General features: G+C 34.2%; 7 non-coding genes across 7 annotated transcripts; all 7 read left to right on the forward strand.

Annotated features, from left to right (window-relative positions):
* Nucleotides 1–1,248: 1,248 nt before the first annotated feature.
* On the forward strand, nucleotides 1,249–1,321 carry Trnar-ucu (transfer RNA arginine (anticodon UCU)). Its single transcript has one exon. It is a non-coding gene; the product is annotated as a tRNA-Arg (tRNA).
* A 1,715-nt stretch (nucleotides 1,322–3,036) lies between these two features.
* Nucleotides 3,037–3,109, forward strand: Trnar-ucu (transfer RNA arginine (anticodon UCU)). Its single transcript has one exon. It is a non-coding gene; the product is annotated as a tRNA-Arg (tRNA).
* A 1,715-nt stretch (nucleotides 3,110–4,824) lies between these two features.
* On the forward strand, nucleotides 4,825–4,897 carry Trnar-ucu (transfer RNA arginine (anticodon UCU)). The gene has a single exon. It is a non-coding gene; the product is annotated as a tRNA-Arg (tRNA).
* Nucleotides 4,898–6,612: 1,715 nt separating this feature from the next.
* On the forward strand, nucleotides 6,613–6,685 carry Trnar-ucu (transfer RNA arginine (anticodon UCU)). Its single transcript has one exon. It is a non-coding gene; the product is annotated as a tRNA-Arg (tRNA).
* Nucleotides 6,686–8,405: 1,720 nt separating this feature from the next.
* On the forward strand, nucleotides 8,406–8,478 carry Trnar-ucu (transfer RNA arginine (anticodon UCU)). The gene has a single exon. It is a non-coding gene; the product is annotated as a tRNA-Arg (tRNA).
* A 1,721-nt stretch (nucleotides 8,479–10,199) lies between these two features.
* Nucleotides 10,200–10,272, forward strand: Trnar-ucu (transfer RNA arginine (anticodon UCU)). Its single transcript has one exon. It is a non-coding gene; the product is annotated as a tRNA-Arg (tRNA).
* A 1,143-nt stretch (nucleotides 10,273–11,415) lies between these two features.
* Nucleotides 11,416–11,488, forward strand: Trnar-ucu (transfer RNA arginine (anticodon UCU)). The gene has a single exon. It is a non-coding gene; the product is annotated as a tRNA-Arg (tRNA).
* The last annotated feature ends 680 nt before the right edge of the window (nucleotides 11,489–12,168 follow it).

Consider the following 12,168-nt stretch of genomic DNA (forward strand, 5'->3'; position numbering starts at 1 on the left):
TAGAATAAATGATACAGTTGACAATTTGTTAAGGATGCCTGCGTAGTACAAGGGATAGCGCGCTGGACTTTTAAGCCAGAGGTCGTCAGTTCGAATCCCACCGAGGATGCAAAACTAATATACTTTTGTTCTTTCTGTCATCACTGTATGCTACTAACTACATAGTCATTGTCCTTCCTCAAAATTGATCAAATTCAAATTTTCGACCCGACCAAAAAAAAAGTGAATGTGTTTCCGTTTCCACTGACGAGATTTTTTCTTCTTCAAATATGCCTGAAAAACTATATGCTGCTTATTTGTTTGTTTGTAAAATTTGTCGTCTAGACATGAATGAATGCTAGATATTTTCAATGATGTGACAAAAAGATCACATCATTGCAATCTCACTTGAGTACCTTTTAGATACCAAGCGATAACTTGTTACATGTTATATATCAAATACAAAGTGGTGAATATATTCTAGATAACGATCGAACGGTTAAAATAACACACACACACACACACACACACAAACAATATTACTATTCATTATGTAAACATTTCACTATAGCTTTAATCAAATATAAGGGTTGTTTTAGAATAAATGATACAGTTGACAATTTGTTAAGGATGCCTGCGTAGTGCAAGGGATAGCGCGCTGGACTTTTAAGCCAGAGGTCGTCGGTTCGAATCCCACCGAGGATGCAAAACTAATATACTTTTGTTCTTTCTGTCATCACTGTATGCTACTAACTACATAGTCATTGTCCTTCCTCAAAATTGATCAAATTCAAATTTTCGACCCGACCAAAAAAAAAAGTGAATGTGTTTCCGTTTCCACTGACGAGATTTTTTCTTCTTCAAATATGCCTGAAAAACTATATGCTGCTTATTTGTTTGTTTGTAAAATTTGTCGTCTAGACATGAATGAATGCTAGATATTTTCAATGATGTGACAAAAAGATCAGCGGATATGGCTGGATCGTAAAACGTACATAATTCAGTATGTATACAATATCAGTACCTCTTAGATACGACTATAGGTGGTATAACATCTATTTAAATGTATGTGTAGCAAATACAATTTAAGTGGAGAATGTATTCGAAATAACGAACAGTTAACAAAATTTTCACTCCTATATTCTAATTCCCGTCAACAACAACAAACAAAAAGGTCACCATTCGTAAATAAACATTTGACCAGCTTAAATAAAAGGGTTGCAAAATGCGTTTACGAATAAATGATATAGTTAGCAACATGATAGGTATGTCCTCGTAGCGCAGGGGATAGCGCGCCGGACTTCTAATCCGGAGGTCGTGGGTTCGAATCCCACCGAGGATGCTACACAAATTTTTGTTCGTTCCGTCATCACTGTATACATCTACTTAGCTACTATCTCCTTCTTTAAAATTGATCAGATGTGAATTTCCGAACATAAGCATGATAAGAGATGTCAATATTTTTACACTCGAGATTTTATTTCAGATACGCCTGAAAAACTATGCTGCTTTATATTTGTTTTGATTGGAAATTTGTCGTCTTGATATTTTCAATGAAACGACAGATAAAAAAAAATCAACGCATATGGTTGGATTGTAAAAGTACATCATTATACAATCTCACTTGAGTACCTTTTAGATACCAAGCGATAACTTGTTACATGTTATATATCAAATACAAAGTGGTGAATATATTCTAGATAACGATCGAACGGTTAAAATAACACACACACACACACACACAAACAATATTACTATTCATTATATAAACATTTCACTATAGCTTTAATCAAATATAAGGGTTGTTTTAGAATAAATGATACAGTTGACAATTTGTTAAGGATGCCTGCGTAGTACAAGGGATAGCGCGCTGGACTTTTAAGCCAGAGGTCGTCAGTTCGAATCCCACCGAGGATGCAAAACTAATATACTTTTGTTCTTTCTGTCATCACTGTATGCTACTAACTACATAGTCATTGTCCTTCCTCAAAATTGATCAAATTCAAATTTTCGACCCGACCAAAAAAAAAAGTGAATGTGTTTCCGTTTCCACTGACGAGATTTTTTCTTCTTCAAATATGCCTGAAAAACTATATGCTGCTTATTTGTTTGTTTGTAAAATTTGTCGTCTAGACATGAATGAATGCTAGATATTTTCAATGATGTGACAAAAAGATCACATCATTGCAATCTCACTTGAGTACCTTTTAGATACCAAGCGATAACTTGTTACATGTTATATATCAAATACAAAGTGGTGAATATATTCTAGATAACGATCGAACGGTTAAAATAACACACACACACACACACACACACAAACAATATTACTATTCATTATGTAAACATTTCACTATAGCTTTAATCAAATATAAGGGTTGTTTTAGAATAAATGATACAGTTGACAATTTGTTAAGGATGCCTGCGTAGTGCAAGGGATAGCGCGCTGGACTTTTAAGCCAGAGGTCGTCGGTTCGAATCCCACCGAGGATGCAAAACTAATATACTTTTGTTCTTTCTGTCATCACTGTATGCTACTAACTACATAGTCATTGTCCTTCCTCAAAATTGATCAAATTCAAATTTTCGACCCGACCAAAAAAAAAAGTGAATGTGTTTCCGTTTCCACTGACGAGATTTTTTCTTCTTCAAATATGCCTGAAAAACTATATGCTGCTTATTTGTTTGTTTGTAAAATTTGTCGTCTAGACATGAATGAATGCTAGATATTTTCAATGATGTGACAAAAAGATCAGCGGATATGGCTGGATCGTAAAACGTACATAATTCAGTATGTATACAATATCAGTACCTCTTAGATACGACTATAGGTGGTATAACATCTATTTAAATGTATGTGTAGCAAATACAATTTAAGTGGAGAATGTATTCGAAATAACGAACAGTTAACAAAATTTTCACTCCTATATTCTAATTCCCGTCAACAACAACAAACAAAAAGGTCACCATTCGTAAATAAACATTTGACCAGCTTAAATAAAAGGGTTGCAAAATGCGTTTACGAATAAATGATATAGTTAGCAACATGATAGGTATGTCCTCGTAGCGCAGGGGATAGCGCGCCGGACTTCTAATCCGGAGGTCGTGGGTTCGAATCCCACCGAGGATGCTACACAAATTTTTGTTCGTTCCGTCATCACTGTATACATCTACTTAGCTACTATCTCCTTCTTTAAAATTGATCAGATGTGAATTTCCGAACATAAGCATGATAAGAGATGTCAATATTTTTACACTCGAGATTTTATTTCAGATACGCCTGAAAAACTATGCTGCTTTATATTTGTTTTGATTGGAAATTTGTCGTCTTGATATTTTCAATGAAACGACAGATAAAAAAAAATCAACGCATATGGTTGGATTGTAAAAGTACATCATTATACAATCTCACTTGAGTACCTTTTAGATACCAAGCGATAACTTGTTACATGTTATATATCAAATACAAAGTGGTGAATATATTCTAGATAACGATCGAACGGTTAAAATAACACACACACACACACACACAAACAATATTACTATTCATTATATAAACATTTCACTATAGCTTTAATCAAATATAAGGGTTGTTTTAGAATAAATGATACAGTTGACAATTTGTTAAGGATGCCTGCGTAGTACAAGGGATAGCGCGCTGGACTTTTAAGCCAGAGGTCGTCAGTTCGAATCCCACCGAGGATGCAAAACTAATATACTTTTGTTCTTTCTGTCATCACTGTATGCTACTAACTACATAGTCATTGTCCTTCCTCAAAATTGATCAAATTCAAATTTTCGACCCGACCAAAAAAAAAAGTGAATGTGTTTCCGTTTCCACTGACGAGATTTTTTCTTCTTCAAATATGCCTGAAAAACTATATGCTGCTTATTTGTTTGTTTGTAAAATTTGTCGTCTAGACATGAATGAATGCTAGATATTTTCAATGATGTGACAAAAAGATCACATCATTGCAATCTCACTTGAGTACCTTTTAGATACCAAGCGATAACTTGTTACATGTTATATATCAAATACAAAGTGGTGAATATATTCTAGATAACGATCGAACGGTTAAAATAACACACACACACACACACACACACAAACAATATTACTATTCATTATGTAAACATTTCACTATAGCTTTAATCAAATATAAGGGTTGTTTTAGAATAAATGATACAGTTGACAATTTGTTAAGGATGCCTGCGTAGTGCAAGGGATAGCGCGCTGGACTTTTAAGCCAGAGGTCGTCGGTTCGAATCCCACCGAGGATGCAAAACTAATATACTTTTGTTCTTTCTGTCATCACTGTATGCTACTAACTACATAGTCATTGTCCTTCCTCAAAATTGATCAAATTCAAATTTTCGACCCGACCAAAAAAAAAAGTGAATGTGTTTCCGTTTCCACTGACGAGATTTTTTCTTCTTCAAATATGCCTGAAAAACTATATGCTGCTTATTTGTTTGTTTGTAAAATTTGTCGTCTAGACATGAATGAATGCTAGATATTTTCAATGATGTGACAAAAAGATCAGCGGATATGGCTGGATCGTAAAACGTACATAATTCAGTATGTATACAATATCAGTACCTCTTAGATACGACTATAGGTGGTATAACATCTATTTAAATGTATGTGTAGCAAATACAATTTAAGTGGAGAATGTATTCGAAATAACGAACAGTTAACAAAATTTTCACTCCTATATTCTAATTCCCGTCAACAACAACAAACAAAAAGGTCACCATTCGTAAATAAACATTTGACCAGCTTAAATAAAAGGGTTGCAAAATGCGTTTACGAATAAATGATATAGTTAGCAACATGATAGGTATGTCCTCGTAGCGCAGGGGATAGCGCGCCGGACTTCTAATCCGGAGGTCGTGGGTTCGAATCCCACCGAGGATGCTACACAAATTTTTGTTCGTTCCGTCATCACTGTATACATCTACTTAGCTACTATCTCCTTCTTTAAAATTGATCAGATGTGAATTTCCGAACATAAGCATGATAAGAGATGTCAATATTTTTACACTCGAGATTTTATTTCAGATACGCCTGAAAAACTATGCTGCTTTATATTTGTTTTGATTGGAAATTTGTCGTCTTGATATTTTCAATGAAACGACAGATAAAAAAAAATCAACGCATATGGTTGGATTGTAAAAGTACATCATTATACAATCTCACTTGAGTACCTTTTAGATACCAAGCGATAACTTGTTACATGTTATATATCAAATACAAAGTGGTGAATATATTCTAGATAACGATCGAACGGTTAAAATAACACACACACACACACACACAAACAATATTACTATTCATTATATAAACATTTCACTATAGCTTTAATCAAATATAAGGGTTGTTTTAGAATAAATGATACAGTTGACAATTTGTTAAGGATGCCTGCGTAGTACAAGGGATAGCGCGCTGGACTTTTAAGCCAGAGGTCGTCAGTTCGAATCCCACCGAGGATGCAAAACTAATATACTTTTGTTCTTTCTGTCATCACTGTATGCTACTAACTACATAGTCATTGTCCTTCCTCAAAATTGATCAAATTCAAATTTTCGACCCGACCAAAAAAAAAAGTGAATGTGTTTCCGTTTCCACTGACGAGATTTTTTCTTCTTCAAATATGCCTGAAAAACTATATGCTGCTTATTTGTTTGTTTGTAAAATTTGTCGTCTAGACATGAATGAATGCTAGATATTTTCAATGATGTGACAAAAAGATCACATCATTGCAATCTCACTTGAGTACCTTTTAGATACCAAGCGATAACTTGTTACATGTTATATATCAAATACAAAGTGGTGAATATATTCTAGATAACGATCGAACGGTTAAAATAACACACACACACACACACACACACAAACAATATTACTATTCATTATGTAAACATTTCACTATAGCTTTAATCAAATATAAGGGTTGTTTTAGAATAAATGATACAGTTGACAATTTGTTAAGGATGCCTGCGTAGTGCAAGGGATAGCGCGCTGGACTTTTAAGCCAGAGGTCGTCGGTTCGAATCCCACCGAGGATGCAAAACTAATATACTTTTGTTCTTTCTGTCATCACTGTATGCTACTAACTACATAGTCATTGTCCTTCCTCAAAATTGATCAAATTCAAATTTTCGACCCGACCAAAAAAAAAAGTGAATGTGTTTCCGTTTCCACTGACGAGATTTTTTCTTCTTCAAATATGCCTGAAAAACTATATGCTGCTTATTTGTTTGTTTGTAAAATTTGTCGTCTAGACATGAATGAATGCTAGATATTTTCAATGATGTGACAAAAAGATCAGCGGATATGGCTGGATCGTAAAACGTACATAATTCAGTATGTATACAATATCAGTACCTCTTAGATACGACTATAGGTGGTATAACATCTATTTAAATGTATGTGTAGCAAATACAATTTAAGTGGAGAATGTATTCGAAATAACGAACAGTTAACAAAATTTTCACTCCTATATTCTAATTCCCGTCAACAACAACAAACAAAAAGGTCACCATTCGTAAATAAACATTTGACCAGCTTAAATAAAAGGGTTGCAAAATGCGTTTACGAATAAATGATATAGTTAGCAACATGATAGGTATGTCCTCGTAGCGCAGGGGATAGCGCGCCGGACTTCTAATCCGGAGGTCGTGGGTTCGAATCCCACCGAGGATGCTACACAAATTTTTGTTCGTTCCGTCATCACTGTATACATCTACTTAGCTACTATCTCCTTCTTTAAAATTGATCAGATGTGAATTTCCGAACATAAGCATGATAAGAGATGTCAATATTTTTACACTCGAGATTTTATTTCAGATACGCCTGAAAAACTATGCTGCTTTATATTTGTTTTGATTGGAAATTTGTCGTCTTGATATTTTCAATGAAACGACAGATAAAAAAAAATCAACGCATATGGTTGGATTGTAAAAGTACATCATTATACAATCTCACTTGAGTACCTTTTAGATACCAAGCGATAACTTGTTACATGTTATATATCAAATACAAAGTGGTGAATATATTCTAGATAACGATCGAACGGTTAAAATAACACACACACACACACACACAAACAATATTACTATTCATTATATAAACATTTCACTATAGCTTTAATCAAATATAAGGGTTGTTTTAGAATAAATGATACAGTTGACAATTTGTTAAGGATGCCTGCGTAGTACAAGGGATAGCGCGCTGGACTTTTAAGCCAGAGGTCGTCAGTTCGAATCCCACCGAGGATGCAAAACTAATATACTTTTGTTCTTTCTGTCATCACTGTATGCTACTAACTACATAGTCATTGTCCTTCCTCAAAATTGATCAAATTCAAATTTTCGACCCGACCAAAAAAAAAAGTGAATGTGTTTCCGTTTCCACTGACGAGATTTTTTCTTCTTCAAATATGCCTGAAAAACTATATGCTGCTTATTTGTTTGTTTGTAAAATTTGTCGTCTAGACATGAATGAATGCTAGATATTTTCAATGATGTGACAAAAAGATCACATCATTGCAATCTCACTTGAGTACCTTTTAGATACCAAGCGATAACTTGTTACATGTTATATATCAAATACAAAGTGGTGAATATATTCTAGATAACGATCGAACGGTTAAAATAACACACACACACACACACACACACAAACAATATTACTATTCATTATGTAAACATTTCACTATAGCTTTAATCAAATATAAGGGTTGTTTTAGAATAAATGATACAGTTGACAATTTGTTAAGGATGCCTGCGTAGTGCAAGGGATAGCGCGCTGGACTTTTAAGCCAGAGGTCGTCGGTTCGAATCCCACCGAGGATGCAAAACTAATATACTTTTGTTCTTTCTGTCATCACTGTATGCTACTAACTACATAGTCATTGTCCTTCCTCAAAATTGATCAAATTCAAATTTTCGACCCGACCAAAAAAAAAAGTGAATGTGTTTCCGTTTCCACTGACGAGATTTTTTCTTCTTCAAATATGCCTGAAAAACTATATGCTGCTTATTTGTTTGTTTGTAAAATTTGTCGTCTAGACATGAATGAATGCTAGATATTTTCAATGATGTGACAAAAAGATCAGCGGATATGGCTGGATCGTAAAACGTACATAATTCAGTATGTATACAATATCAGTACCTCTTAGATACGACTATAGGTGGTATAACATCTATTTAAATGTATGTGTAGCAAATACAATTTAAGTGGAGAATGTATTCGAAATAACGAACAGTTAACAAAATTTTCACTCCTATATTCTAATTCCCGTCAACAACAACAAACAAAAAGGTCACCATTCGTAAATAAACATTTGACCAGCTTAAATCAATGTTAAGGGTTGCAAAATGCGTTTACGAATAAATGATATAGTTAGCAACATGATAGGTATGTCCTCGTAGCGCAGGGGATAGCGCGCCGGACTTCTAATCCGGAGGTCGTGGGTTCGAATCCCACCGAGGATGCTACACAAATTTTTGTTCGTTCCGTCATCACTGTATACATCTACTTAGCTACTATCTCCTTCTTTAAAATTGATCAGATGTGAATTTCCGAACATAAGCATGATAAGAGATGTCAATATTTTTACACTCGAGATTTTATTTCAGATACGCCTGAAAAACTATGCTGCTTTATATTTGTTTTGATTGGAAATTTGTCGTCTTGATATTTTCAATGAAACGACAGATAAAAAAAAATCAACGCATATGGTTGGATTGTAAAAGTACATCATTATACAATCTCACTTGAGTACCTTTTAGATACCAAGCGATAACTTGTTACATGTTATATATCAAATACAAAGTGGTGAATATATTCTAGATAACGATCGAACGGTTAAAATAACACACACACACACACACACAAACAATATTACTATTCATTATATAAACATTTCACTATAGCTTTAATCAAATATAAGGGTTGTTTTAGAATAAATGATACAGTTGACAATTTGTTAAGGATGCCTGCGTAGTACAAGGGATAGCGCGCTGGACTTTTAAGCCAGAGGTCGTCAGTTCGAATCCCACCGAGGATGCAAAACTAATATACTTTTGTTCTTTCTGTCATCACTGTATGCTACTAACTACATAGTCATTGTCCTTCCTCAAAATTGATCAAATTCAAATTTTCGACCCGACCAAAAAAAAAAAGTGAATGTGTTTCCGTTTCCACTGACGAGATTTTTTCTTCTTCAAATATGCCTGAAAAACTATATGCTGCTTATTTGTTTGTTTGTAAAATTTGTCGTCTAGACATGAATGAATGCTAGATATTTTCAATGATGTGACAAAAAGATCACATCATTGCAATCTCACTTGAGTACCTTTTAGATACCAAGCGATAACTTGTTACATGTTATATATCAAATACAAAGTGGTGAATATATTCTAGATAACGATCGAACGGTTAAAATAACACACACACACACACACACACACAAACAATATTACTATTCATTATGTAAACATTTCACTATAGCTTTAATCAAATATAAGGGTTGTTTTAGAATAAATGATACAGTTGACAATTTGTTAAGGATGCCTGCGTAGTGCAAGGGATAGCGCGCTGGACTTTTAAGCCAGAGGTCGTCGGTTCGAATCCCACCGAGGATGCAAAACTAATATACTTTTGTTCTTTCTGTCATCACTGTATGCTACTAACTACATAGTCATTGTCCTTCCTCAAAATTGATCAAATTCAAATTTTCGACCCGACCAAAAAAAAAAGTGAATGTGTTTCCGTTTCCACTGACGAGATTTTTTCTTCTTCAAATATGCCTGAAAAACTATATGCTGCTTATTTGTTTGTTTGTAAAATTTGTCGTCTAGACATGAATGAATGCTAGATATTTTCAATGATGTGACAAAAAGATCAGCGGATATGGCTGGATCGTAAAACGTACATAATTCAGTATGTATACAATATCAGTACCTCTTAGATACGACTATAGGTGGTATAACATCTATTTAAATGTATGTGTAGCAAATACAATTTAAGTGGAGAATGTATTCGAAATAACGAACAGTTAACAAAATTTTCACTCCTATATTCTAATTCCCGTCAACAACAACAAACAAAAAGGTCACCATTCGTAAATAAACATTTGACCAGCTTAAATCAATGTTAAGGGTTGCAAAATGCGTTTACGAATAAATGATATAGTTAGCAACATGATAGGTATGTCCTCGTAGCGCAGGGGATAGCGCGCCGGACTTCTAATCCGGAGGTCGTGGGTTCGAATCCCACCGAGGATGCTACACAAATTTTTGTTCGTTCCGTCATCACTGTATACATCTACTTAGCTACTATCTCCTTCTTTAAAATTGATCAGATGTGAATTTCCGAACATAAGCATGATAAGAGATGTCAATATTTTTACACTCGAGATTTTATTTCAGATACGCCTGAAAAACTATGCTGCTTTATATTTGTTTTGATTGGAAATTTGTCGTCTTGATATTTTCAATGAAACGACAGATAAAAAAAAATCAACGCATATGGTTGGATTGTAAAAGTACATCATTATACAATCTCACTTGAGTACCTTTTAGATACCAAGCGATAACTTGTTACATGTTATATATCAAATACAAAGTGGTGAATATATTCTAGATAACGATCGAACGGTTAAAATAACACACACACACACACACACAAACAATATTACTATTCATTATATAAACATTTCACTATAGCTTTAATCAAATATAAGGGTTGTTTTAGAATAAATGATACAGTTGACAATTTGTTAAGGATGCCTGCGTAGTACAAGGGATAGCGCGCTGGACTTTTAAGCCAGAGGTCGTCAGTTCGAATCCCACCGAGGATGCAAAACTAATATACTTTTGTTCTTTCTGTCATCACTGTATGCTACTAACTACATAGTCATTGTCCTTCCTCAAAATTGATCAAATTCAAATTTTCGACCCGACCAAAAAAAAAAGTGAATGTGTTTCCGTTTCCACTGACGAGATTTTTTCTTCTTCAAATATGCCTGAAAAACTATATGCTGCTTATTTGTTTGTTTGTAAAATTTGTCGTCTAGACATGAATGAATGCTAGATATTTTCAATGATGTGACAAAAAGATCAGCGGATATGGCTGGATCGTAAAACGTACATAATTCAGTATGTATACAATATCAGTACCTCTTAGATACGACTATAGGTGGTATAACATCTATTTAAATGTATGTGTAGCAAATACAATTTAAGTGGAGAATGTATTCGAAATAACGAACAGTTAACAAAATTTTCACTCCTATATTCTAATTCCCGTCAACAACAACAAACAAAAAGGTCACCATTCGTAATAAACATTTGACCAGCTTAAATCAATGTTAAGGGTTGCAAAATGCGTTTACGAATAAATGATATAGTTAGCAACATGATAGGTATGTCCTCGTAGCGCAGGGGATAGCGCGCCGGACTTCTAATCCGGAGGTCGTGGGTTCGAATCCCACCGAGGATGCTACACAAATTTTTGTTCGTTCCGTCATCACTGTATACATCTACTTAGCTACTATCTCCTTCTTTAAAATTGATCAGATGTGAATTTCCGAACATAAGCATGATAAGAGATGTCAATATTTTTACACTCGAGATTTTATTTCAGATACGCCTGAAAAACTATGCTGCTTTATATTTGTTTTGATTGGAAATTTGTCGTCTTGATATTTTCAATGAAACGACAGATAAAAAAAAATCAACGCATATGGTTGGATTGTAAAAGTACATCATTATACAATCTCACTTGAGTACCTTTTAGATACCAAGCGATAACTTGTTACATGTTATATATCAAATACAAAGTGGTGAATATATTCTAGATAACGATCGAACGGTTAAAATAACACACACACACACACACACAAACAATATTACTATTCATTATATAAACATTTCACTATAGCTTTAATCAAATATAAGGGTTGTTTTAGAATAAATGATACAGTTGACAATTTGTTAAGGATGCCTGCGTAGTACAAGGGATAGCGCTGGACTTTTAAGCCAGAGGTCGTCAGTTCGAATCCCACCGAGGATGCAAAACTAATATACTTTTGTTCTTTCTGTCATCACTGTATGCTACTAACTACATAGTCATTGTCCTTCCTCAAAATTGATCAAATTCAAATTTTCGACCCGACCAAA

Source organism: Mytilus trossulus, chromosome 4 (assembly GCF_036588685.1).
Source record: "Mytilus trossulus isolate FHL-02 chromosome 4, PNRI_Mtr1.1.1.hap1, whole genome shotgun sequence".
Classification (NCBI taxonomy): domain Eukaryota; kingdom Metazoa; phylum Mollusca; class Bivalvia; order Mytilida; family Mytilidae; genus Mytilus; species Mytilus trossulus.